Below are 12643 nucleotides of genomic sequence, written 5' to 3' on the forward strand. Positions count from 1 at the left end.
CCGCATTACTAAATGCTACCCATCTGCTGAAACATCACTAATTTCAAACACATTTCACAAACCAAGTTCATGGTCTCACTCATTGCCATCGAGTCACTGCTAACTCACAGTGACCCCATGTGAGTTCCCAAACAGAAAGCCCAGTCTTTTTCCCAAGGAATTGCTGCTGGTTTTGAATTGCCAACCATGTGGATTTCAGTCCAACGTGTAACCAACCACTGCACCACCAGGGCTCTGTAAGTTGGTGATAGGGCCCTTGGAAGTACAAAGTGGCTTCAAAAAGTTTGTGGAAAAAATGAGATTAAAATAAAATGGGATTTCTTCTGTGAACTTTTTTGCAGGGAACTTGTACACTTGTAATAACTGGCTGAATGAATGAATGACTATGGCCTCAATCTGCCGCACAAAAGCTTAAAGTACAGTCTCCTAAGTCTGGGCTCACCCATCTTTGCATGTTTCTCAGATTAATTTCAACCACTCTTAAATGATCCTTTTTGTACAATTATCCTTGAGTAACCTTTCTTCCATGTTGTTAGATCTAACAGCCTCAGCTTACGCTTTTGACACCCGTTAATCATTCCTTCATGCTAGACACACTCTCTTCACCGGGCTTCCAGGCTAGCAGACCTCTCTCTCCACTGTCTCTGATGGCTGCTGCTTCTCTCCCTCCACTTGCTGTGTCACAGTGTCCCACTCAGTCCTTGCTCTCGTCTGTTCTCATAGCCCTCTTTTGACTCACTTGGTGATTTCAACTAATCCAAGTCTTCAAGAATCAGTTAGATGTTAATGATGTCCAGATGCCTCTCTGACAACCTCACCTCGTTTACTCAGCTGTCCACTTCAAGGAGAAGCATCAAGGAGGCAGAAGCTCTACACGACACTTGTCCAGTATCTCACATTTAATATGTGCGACACACATCCAGAGCATTCCCCCAAAGCCTGGCCCTCCCAAAGTCCTATCCATCTCAGCTTACAACAGCTTGATCTTCTAGTGGTTCAGACAGAACATTTGTAGTCCTGCTCGTCTCCTCTAATTTTCTCTCCATATCCAATTCTCCCTCAAACTTATGTTTCCTACAAAATCTACTCCAGAGTCTGAAGATTTCTCATCACCTCCACCATTCTTACCATGCTAGCTTATGGCCCTGGTCCCCTTGCTGGTGTCATTGATTCTACTCCGGACAGCTCCTACCCTGGTCTTGTCTTAATATAGACAAGAGAGAGGAAAGACTCACCAAACCACAAAGGAACAAGTGTTGATTCTCCAGTCTCAACACAGATAGATCTTAACAACAAAATAGATGGGGGAAATAACCAGAACCTCAGAGACCTGAGGAACTATATACAGCAGAAGATCCAACGTCTTTGCCATTGGCATCCTAGAAGAGAGAGAGCATGCACTGAAAGAGTGCTGGACAGAATACTAGTAAACGTCTTCAATTTGGCAAGAGACATACGCCAACAGACTCAAGAAGCAGAGCAGGCCTCAAACAGGATAAGCCCAAAAGTTCCTGGCAATGCACATCAGGATTCCTCTTCTGAAAAGTAAAGGGTTAGGGTTAGAGGAGGACCCCAGTAAGCACTGGGCTGCTAACCTTAAGGGTAGCTGGTCAAAGCCACCAGTCACTCGTCGGCAGAAAAATGAGGCTGTCTGCCCTCATGAAGATATACAGTCTCAGAAACCTTACAGGAGTTCTCCATGTTTCAGAATGTACTCAATGGCAGTGGTTCTGGTTTGGGGTTTACCTAGACCAAAATTTGCCCAACTGAATCCACAGGTAATCTCATGACAATTGGAGGGAAAGGAAGTGAAGTTATCCAGGATTTCGTCTTGCTTGGATCCACAATCTAAGCTCTGGATTGATTACCAACATCAGAAATAAAATGCCTGGTACCATTGCAGATGCAAAAGACATCAAAAGACAGTGGTATAGTGGTGGTGGTAGAGGATAAAAGGGAGACGATGTCAATAAGTCCAGGAAGAAAAAGTATGTTTGGAAACAGATTGTGGAAGCAATTGTACAATTCGCTTGACACTATTGAATTACAGAATGATGAGATATATGTATTAATACCCAATTAATAATAAAAAAAACTTTTAAAGGCGCAATTTCTCAAAACCCAAACCACAACATGGACCAATTTCTCAAAACCCAAACCACGACAACTCACTTTACATGAAATGAATCATTTGAAAAGTTGGAGAACTATTGAGAAAATCGAATTCACAAGTTCAAAATGCTCAATGAAGAAGTCAGCAGGCCCAGATGCTTTCCCTGGAGAATTGTACCAACTGCGTAAAGAAGAATCGCAGCAAGAGGCTCCTCTCCTAATTCATGTAGTGTTGCTCTGACATCAAAATCCATCAAAATCCAAAAAACAGACTGTGCACGACAAGAAAACTTTGACAGACCAATCTCTCTCGTGAATTTATCAACAAAAATCTTTAACAAAAGATAAGCATTTAGAATTCCACAATTCCAAAAATAATTATACACCATGACCAAGAAGGGTCTATTCCAGGGATGCAATTTTCAAATGGGCTCAATATTTTACATTTTATCAGTGTAATCCATCATATCAGCAGTCTGAAGAAAAAAGCCCAGAATCCTATAAGGTTGATGCAGAAAACCATATTTACAAAAGTCAGCCTATTCATGATTCTAAAACAGAGAAGCTCTTAGAAATGCAGGGCCAAAGGAAACGTTTTCTACTCGATGAAAGCTCTACAGAAACTTCCAGCGAGCATTACGCTTAGTGGTGGACGACTGGATGCCTTTCCCCGAGAGTGGAAACAAGGCTGTGCGCTCGGCTCCCGTTGCTCTTCTCCCACACACCGCTGGGAGCACCAGCCAGCGCAGAAAGGCAACAGGACCAAACGAGAGGCACACAGATTAGGAGGAGAGACTGAACGCACTCCCTATTTGCTGACAGCATGACTGACTACATAGAAAATCCTAAGGAATCTATTCTTTAAAAGAATTTTTTTTAAAACCTAAAATTAAGAAGTTCTTTAGCAAGGAGGCTGCACACAAAGTAAATATATAAAACTCAACTGCCTTTGTATACATCAACAAAGAATGCATGGATACCAAAATTAAAACCACACTACCTGTCACATACACAAAAAGAAGAGCTCCTTAGATGTAAAGCTCATGTTTCCCACCCAATCAGCCTACGGTCCTAACTCATGGGCCTAACTCTGCCAGGAGGGCAGCGGCAGTATAATTAAACTGCTCTCCAAGGAAACCAAAACACCAAGTCCAACACCTGGCAGGCATTATTTGTTGACACAGCGCATGCCCTGCCCTAAAACAGATTTTCATTTTTCTATACTCTTAATGGGGTCAGGGCCTATTTTAAAAATCCAGTTTCTGCCATGTCAGTTCAGGACTGCCAAGGAAGGACCAGGGAAACTGTTTCATCTCCCACTCCCGAAACATTAGGCTCACTCTGCACTCAGGGCCTTGCCAGTGCTGCAGACAGCAGGGCTTGGAAAGGCCTCTGGAGGCATCTCCCAGACACTCTGTGGGCACAGTGGGCCCCACCTATATCAGTCTAGACGGGGTCAGACAGTTTGACCCAATGACCTTGAATAAGGTGATTCCACTGCCAATGTTGTCTCATCTGTGTCCCAGGCTGGGAAGAGCTAACACAGCACCAGGCCTGCCTTCCCAGGTACCTGTGGGAGAACTTGAACCTCCAGCTTTCATGGTAGGAGCTGAACACTAAAATGGTTGTACCATCCAGGGACTCCCCCTACCTTATAGCCAAAAGTACAGCTCCAAGCCCACGACCATTCATTTGAGTCTGATCCACAGCTGACCCTATGTTGGGTTACTCTACAGGAGTAAGTAGCCTTATCCTGCTCCCCAGGAGTGGCTGCTGGGTTTGAACCACCTGTGGTTGGTATCCCAATGGTAACCTGGCAGTGCCACCCGGACTTCCTGTCTACCTTATAAGGGCCGGTAATAATGATAATGAAGATCCCTCAGCACAGTGCCAGCTCAGACTCCACATGAATTGCTAATATACTGCTATTCATTTAAGGCCAAGGCCAGGCTGGCTATCACTGCTGGAGCCATTTCTAATAGGAAAGAGCTAAGGCGCTAAATGACTGTTCTAACACTGTAATTCCTCCAAAGCTCGTACGGGTCTCATCCCTGCTGACACTAGCTGCAGGAGACCCAAAGTGTTTCGAAGGCCTGCCAGTCAGAGTGGGGCTCATGGAGGGCAAATTTTAGCTCAGGTATGCCTCACTGTGGGTCCAATGGGCCCCTAAACCCATCCTGTCATTGTTTCCCCAGTTCCAGAATGCATCATTGGAATAGACATACTTAGTAACTGGCAGAGCCCCCATATTGGATCCCTGAAATGTGGAATAAGGGCTATCATGGTACAAAAGGCCAAGTGGACACCACTAGAACTGTCGCTGTCTAAGAAAATAGTAAACCAAAAGCAGTACCACATTCCTGAAGGGATTTCAGAGATCAGTGCCACCACCGAAGACTTGAAGGATGCAGGGGTGGTGATTCCTACCACATCCCTGTTTAACTCACCTATTTGGCCTGAAAAAAAAAAAAAAAAAAAAACCCAACCACATGGATCCTGGAGAATGACAGTGAATTGTCATAAACTTAACCAAGTAGTGACTCCAATTGCAGCTGCCGTTCCAGATGTGATTTCATTGCTTGAGCAAATTAACACTTCTGGTACTTGGTGTGTAGCTATTGATCTTTTCAGTGCCGCCTTCTCAGCATCAGTCTGGAAGGATCACAAGAGCAGTTTGTCTTCTGCTCGGAGGGCAACAATACACTTTCACAACTCTCCCCAAGAGGTACATCCACTCTTCTGCTCTGTGCCACAATTTAGTCTGAAGGGACCTTGATCGTCTCTTTCTCAAAATGTCACACTAGTCCAGTGGTTCTCAACCGTCCTCATGCTGAAACCCTTTCATACTGTTCCTCATGTTGTGGTGACCCCCAACCATAAAATTATTTTCGTTGCAACTTCTTAACTGTCATTTTGCTACTGTTATGAATTGGGCGACCCCTGTGAAAGGGTCGTTCAACCCCCAAAGGGGTCGTGACCCACAGGTTGAGAACCACAGCACTAGTACATTATATTGGTGACATTAAGCTGATTGGACCCACTAAGGAGGAGGTATCAAAGACTCTAGATGCACTGGTACAACATAACACCTGGATTCGGGTACCATCCACCTGAGTACATTTCTAGGGGCCCAGTGGTGTGGGCCATGTGGAGACATTCCTACTAAAGTGAAGAATAAGCTATTGCATCACACTCCCCACCCCCACCCCATCCCGCCAACAATTAAACAGGAGGTACAATGCCTAGTGGGCCTCTTCAGATTTTGGGGGCAACATATCCCTCATTTGGGTGTTCTACTTCGACCTATTTATCAAGTGACACAAAAGGCCTCTAATTTTGAGTGGGGCCCAGGACACGAAAAAGTTCCGCAACAGGTTCAGGCTGCCATGCAAGCTGCTTTGCCACTGGGACCATATGATCCAGTTGACCTGATGGTGCTAGAGGTGTCAGTTACATATCGAGATACAGTGTGGAGTCTTTGGCAAATCACAGCCTATACTGTAAGTCCCTGGGATTTTGGAGTAAAGTCCTGTGAGGTAGCTTATTGTGCCAACCTGGCCGATAAACACATGTGGGGTTAATTGAAGGGCGGAGGGATCAATGGCTCGGTGAGCCTCGCCTTTCGAGTGCTCGGGTCTCTTGCTTTGTGATGGTCGGACAAGGGTGCAGCTACCTTAGCCAACTGGCAACTGCTTCAGCTGGCAAGGCTCATATCCTGCAAGACATCCCCAAGGAGAAGCCACATGGACCTACCCCAATGCATCCCTGGGTGCTAGAGCAGCTGTGTGGAGACCCCTGCCAGCGCTGAGATGTTTACACGCTCACTGATTTGGCGTTCTGTCTGCAGTGGATATCATAGTGTGTGTTTTGTGAGATGGAGGAGGACTTTGTGGATTGGTGTTGGACATATGGGCTAATGTTGGACTTGTGGGCTTGGGCAGCACTGGGTTGGGAAGTTTTCTTGATGTACATTCACCCTTTATCTAAAACTCTCTCATATATATATATATATATAATATATATATATATATATATGAGTTCCTGTGGATTTGCTTCTCTAAAGTACCCAGACTAACACATCCTGCCATCCTTCACAGACAACTATTCCCCTTTTGAAAAAATAGCTGTTGACCTGCTATTGGGCTTGGGCAGCACTGGGTTGGGATGTTTTCTTGATGTACATTCACCCTTTATCTAAAACTCTCTCATATATATATATATAATATATATATATATATATATTATATATATATATATATATATGAGTTCCTGTGGATTTGCTTCTCTAAAGTACCCAGACTAACACATCCTGCCATCCTTCACAGACAACTATTCCCCTTTTGAATAAATAGCTGTTGACCTGCTATTGGGCTTGGGCAGCACTGGGTTGGGATGTTTTCTTGATGTACATTCACCCTTTATCTAAAACTCTCTCATATATATATATATATATATATATATATATATATATATATATGAGTTCCTGTGGATTTGCTTCTCTAAAGTACCCAGACTAACACATCCTGCCATCCTTCACAGACAACTATTCCCCTTTTGAAAAAATAGCTGTTGACCTGCTATTGGGCCTTAGTGGAGACTGAATGCCTCACCATGGGCCACCAAGTCACCATGAGGCCTGAGCTTCCCATCATGAAGTGGGTATTATCTGACCCACAGTCATAAAGTTGGATGTGCATAGGAACACTCCATTGTTAAATGGAAGTGGTACATACGAGATCGGGCTAGAGCAGGACCTGAAGGGACAAGTAAGCTGCATGAAGAAGTGGCCCAAATGCCCACAGTCTCCACTCCTGTCACAGTACCTTCCTTCTCCCAGTCTGCACCTACGGCCTCCTGGGGAGTTCCTTATGATAATTTAACTGAAGAGCTGAAAATCCATGCTTGGTTTACGGATGGTATTGCATGATATGCAGGTGCCACTCGTAAGGGGACAGCAGCAGCACTACAGTCCCTTTCTGGGATCTCCCTAAAGGACAGTGGGGAAGGGAAAAGCTCCCAAAGGGCAGAACTTGGAGCAGTGACCTGGCTGTTCAGTTTGCCTGGCAGGAGAAATGGCCAGATGTGAGATTATATAATGACTCATGGGCTGTGGCTAATGACTTGTCTGGATAGTCAGGGAATAGGAGGGAATATGAGGGAAAATTGCTGACAAGGAGGTGTGGGGAAGAGGTACATGGATAGACCTCTCTGAATGGGCTGAGTAAAGATAATCACATCTCATATGAACGCTCACGAAAGGGTTATCTCTGAAGAGGAAGACTTTAACAATCAAGTGGATAAGATGACCCACACTATGGTGACTAGTCCTCTTTCCTCTGCCATTCCTGTCATTGCCCAATGGACACATGAACAATGTGGACATGATGGCAGGGATGGAGGTTATGCACGGGCGCAGCAACACGGTCTTCCACTCACCAAAGCTGACTTAGCCACTGCCACTGCTGAGTGTCCCATCTGCCAGCAGCCGAAGCCAATATTGAATCCAAGATATGGGACCATTCCTCGGGAGATCAACTGGAAACCTGGTGGCAGGTTGATTACATAAGACCACTTCTGTCACAGAGGGGGCAGCATTTTGTTCTTACTGGAATCCACACCTACTCTGGATATGGATTTGCCTTCCTTGCACGCGATGCTTCTGCCAAAACTACCATTCGTGGACTTACAGAATGCCTCATCCTCCGGCATGGCATCCCACATAGCATTGCTTCAGATCAAGGAACTCACTTCACAGCAAATACAGTGCAACAATGGGCCCATTCCCATGGAATCCACTGGTCGTATCATGTTCCTCATCAGCCTGAAGCTGCCGGCTTGATAGAATGATGGAATGGGCTCCTGAAGACACAATTACAGCACCAGCTAGGTGGCAACAACTTGCGGGGCTGGGGCAATGTTCTTCAGGAAGCTGAATATGCTTTAAACCAGCGGTCAATATATGGTGCTGTGTTTCCAATAGCCAGGATTCATGGGTCCAGGAACCAAGGGGCAGAAGCTGGAGTGACACCACTCACTAATATTCCTAGTGATCCACTTGCAGCATTTTTGCTTCCTGTCCCAGCAACCCTGTGTTCCTCAGGCCTGGAGGTCCAGGTCCCGAAGGAAGGAACTCTCCCACCCAGAAACACAGCACGGATTCCACTGAACTGGCAGCTGAGAATGCCCCCTGGCCACTTTGGGCTTCTCATGCCTCTGGATCAACAGGTCAGGAAGGGTGTCACTGTACTGAGTGGTGTGATTGATCCTGATTACCAAGGAGAAATTGGACTGGTGCTACATAATGGAGGTAAACAAGAATATGTCTGAAATCCAGAAGATCTTATAGGCCATCTCTTAGTGCTACCATGCCCTGTGATTAAAGTAAATGATAAACTACAGAAACCCAATCCCGACAGGATGTCTAATGATCCAGACCCCTCAGGAATGAAGGTCTGGGTCCCCCGCCAGGTAAAGAACCATGGCCAACTGAGGTGCTGGCCGAGGGCAAAGGTAATACAGAATGGGTAGTAGAAGAAGGCAATTCTACTTATTAGTTACAACCACGTGATCAATTGCAAAAGCAAGGTTTAGCTTCTTTACATGCGCTTATTGAATATCTTTCCTTTGTTCATGAGTGATGTACCAGATACAATTAGATACATTGTGTTTTCATTTATATATATGATAGATGTATGACGTAAGGTGTGTGATTTCATTAATGTCTGAAAATTATTTACGGCTAAAGAATTGTGTCCAAATGTCAAGTTGGCAAGGGGTGGGCTGTGGTAGGTATGTTTATTGTGACAACCTGGCCAATCGGACCATGTGGGATTAATGAGGTCACAGTTTGATTGGAGGGCAAAGAGACAAATGGCTTGGCAACACCGACCCCTCGCTCTCTAGTGATCAGACCAGTGTGGGGTTGCTTTAGCTCGTTCTCTGTTTCAACTTGTGAGCTACACTACTTGTGGGAAAGCCAACCCGTGGATCATGTAGTTAGAGTTTGAGGTTACTTCGAGATCTGCTTTGCCATGCTGCTGGTGTGTAAATCATTTGAGCTTGAGGCTGGTGAATCCTGTCATCTTGCATTGCTTGAGTTCAATATCCCATCTGGACCTGCCTTGCTAAGCTCCTGAGCTGCTGACTGTTGATGTCAGCCAGCCCTGTTGTTTGCTGTCTGTGGGCAGACTCTGTCTGTACTGCCTGAGAGAAGACTCAGCTGTCTATTTCCTTGACTTTGGACCTGGCAGCCCTCTTGAGTTGAAGGATTTCCAGTATATTAATTGTTCCACTGAAGTGAGTAGAACTGATCCCTCTGTACTGCTGTGTGGACTAATTAGCTGTTATATTCCTGTGTGCTGTATAAACCTATCCATTTATAATCATAAGTGCCCTGGTTTTGTTTCTCTAGAGAGCCCTGCCTAACACAACAAATAACACAACTTCAAGAAGGTGAGCCCCAATGGTGATGTACCTCTGAGATACACTCTTATGTAAAAGAGCATAAAAGCTGAGTTTAACAAAATGGCTGTCTCCAGGTTTCCCGGATAATACTTGTCTTGATACAGTAAGCCTGTGCTTACCTTGCTTACTGGGTACGCCATCTCTGACTGACAGGACTATTAGATTTGAAAAGAGGCAGGTGGTGTGCGGTTGGGAGAAAGATGCCAGTCATCCCCAGAAGCAGACTCTTTTGGGGTGGTGGGGGAAAAAAAGAAAAGAAACTTGTTCCAGACAGACTAGCAAACGGGCACAGGTAAGCCCAGATCTGCCCTGTTTAATGGGCACTCCAACTGTGTCCTCAGTCAAGTGCAGCACTCAGAGGAAGATGATAATGGTGGCAGGGGCCCCGAGAAGCGTGTGCTTTCCAGAACGCCACCCAGAAGATGAGAACTCACTTTGTGCCTTTTAAGAAAGCAATTTTCACAGCAAAGCGCAAGGAAAGAGAGAGGCCTCTCACATTGTGGGGACAAGGTAATAAGGCTATAAAAATGGAACTCAAATAAACTGCACACAGAGGCCACATGGGCCCAATTTTCCAGGGAAAGTAGAGACGGCCACAGCATTCGGATGAGGAAGCCACACTTGGGCCTCAGCAGAGCAAACAGCTCTCAGATCATTAGGCTGCAGAAACACCCTGGGTCTGCCAAGTTAGCAGTGCCAGCTTCCCCCTGCCCTCCCATCAGCCTCGCCCCCTTTCATGGAGGAGAGGGCACAGTCAAGGACACTCAGAGCCTGCACCTGCTTTGCTACCTTCCAGACACAGAGCCTCCCACAGCAAGCAGCACCCTGCAGCCAGGAGAGGTACACGCAGCAGGGCCCCAGCTCCGCAGTGCTGCCACCTCCTCTCCTGAGGCCACTGGGCTTCCTCCTTGCCAGCCCTGCCCACTACTCCTTTAATAGAATCTCTGCAGCCCTGGGCCTTGCTGCCCACGGCTCCTTGAAGCTCTCCCTCTTCCTCTGCCCCTCTTGGCCCTCACCACTCTCTCTATGCCCACATCCCCTCCCCAACCGCTCGCAGATCCTAGGGCCCCTCTTCCAACTCTGCACCGGGGTTACCCAGTATTGTGTCTGATCCCCCCCCGCCCCCCGGCAAACCCTTCCCTACAGCAGAGACTGGACAGCGCCACAGTCACAAGCACCGGGCTGGAGGCACGCCAACAGGCCCAAACCTTGGCTCTACGGCCGATGTGATTGTAGGCAAGCAAGTGAATTAACTGCTTTATGTCTCAGCTCCCTCAGCTGTAAAATGAACATCACAACCATACTTACTTACGCCTCATTTGGGTTGTTGTGGGATTGAATGAGTTGATGCAAGTCAAGCTCTGACTTAGAACCGTGCCTGCCCACTGGCACTCGCGCCCTAAACCTGGGAGCCACGACCAAGATTGCATGCGCGCGTACTCTGGCCATGCCCAAATCTGCTCCATACCCTCCCATCCTTCCATCTCCATCACCTCTGTTCCCAGGCCTTGCCCCGTGCTGGAAATGTCCAGCCTCCGTCTCAGCCTGTCCTTTAAGCTGCTGACAAAAGCAACCACCCCCATAATAGTCTCTTGATCCCTCTCCTAAACCCCCAAGACATGGGATTGCTCTCTCTTCTAACACTGGAGGCTGACTTCTCCCAGGGGACTTGTTTTGTTAAGTGTTATCTTTTTCACACACAAAAAATTTAACAGCTTTGCTTTTTCGTAATGGTTTTATGGGGATATAATTGACGTACACAAATCAATAGTCCAATCGTATTAAGAAGGGTTGTGCATTTATCACCACAATCAATTCTGAAATATTGTCTTCCTTCTGCCCATTGCTGTTGATTGCCTCTCAGCCCCTTTCCCCCACCTCGCTTCTTAATCTCCTCTGATTAATCATCCATTTTGGCCTTGCTTTTACCTTCCATTCCCAGGCCACAGCCCCTCAAAAACAAGGCAGCATTTGGGATTTTTTCCCCCACAAACGTTATTTCCTGCAGCTTTCACGGTGGTAAGGAAACAGTCACTGTATTCAATCAAACCGCAGAAGCGTGGGTCGTGGGTGCCTGGTGGGACAAAAGGCTATTATGTCTGTACTGCTCACCAAAGGGTCGGCAGTTGAATCCACCCAGAGGCCCCTGTGAAGAAAGACCAGGTGCAGTTTCCCTCTGAAAGCGCAGCCAGTGAGACCCCTGACAGCACTCCTGACAGACTCACTTCTGGCTTAGGAAGACAGGTTTATCTCAGAAATAATCCCATCGCATGTTCGTGTTCTAGTGCATTCTTAAGACGGAATCACTTATTTTCTTACAATTTTAATCCAGTTGCCAAAGATGTGAGCCGTCAAACTGAGTAGGCCTCCCGGCAACCCTGAAACAACTGCCCGCAGGGTCACGTAGACTGCTGTCTTCACGGGGTGGGTCACCAGGTCTTTCCTCCCCGGGAGCAGCGGGACTTCAAACCGCCAGCCTTCAGGCTAGCAGCCGAGTGTTTTACCATCAGCCACCAGGGCTCCTTTGTCAGAGGAGTGGGGACACTGAAATCCTCCACGTGAGCAGACAGGCTGCTCTCTAAGGGAATGTACTGGCTCATCGAGGCACGGAGAAGAAAACAAGTTACGTATTACCTGTAAGTACGCAGCTTTCCACTTACAACTAATTTTACAATACCTTTGTTCTGCCTTTTCATTCAGTGAAAATACAATAAAGATGTTTTCTAGCATTTAAAGTAAAATTTTAATATATCCCCACAGCATTCTTCTTGGGGGGGAAAAATTCAAATTCTTCGTTTAATCTTGGACCACTTCCATTAGCTAGATGAATGGCAACCTAATGAAATGACTGTAATTTACAAAGATGGTTCAACATGGCATTAGCAGAAAGAGCAAAATTAGAAGCAATCTAAATGCCCCATAACAAGCCCGTGGCTTACTGAAGATGCTCCCTTGAGAGAATATTATGTAGCCATCTTAAATGACTCTAATGAAGACCAGCAGGTCACTTGGAAAAGGATGAAGACAGGCTGTTAAGAGTAAAAGGGATGACGATGGCTACAGGCAC

At 46.3% G+C, this 12643-nt stretch overlaps 1 protein-coding gene across 5 annotated transcripts in view; it reads right to left on the minus strand.

Annotated features, from left to right (window-relative positions):
• Positions 1–12643, minus strand: part of BMAL1 (basic helix-loop-helix ARNT like 1) — a 125252-nt gene that overhangs the window by 88834 nt on the left and 23775 nt on the right. The gene's annotated exons all lie outside the window — the stretch shown is intronic.

The sequence above is a fragment of the Tenrec ecaudatus genome, chromosome 4, assembly GCF_050624435.1.
Source record: "Tenrec ecaudatus isolate mTenEca1 chromosome 4, mTenEca1.hap1, whole genome shotgun sequence".
Classification (NCBI taxonomy): domain Eukaryota; kingdom Metazoa; phylum Chordata; class Mammalia; order Afrosoricida; family Tenrecidae; genus Tenrec; species Tenrec ecaudatus.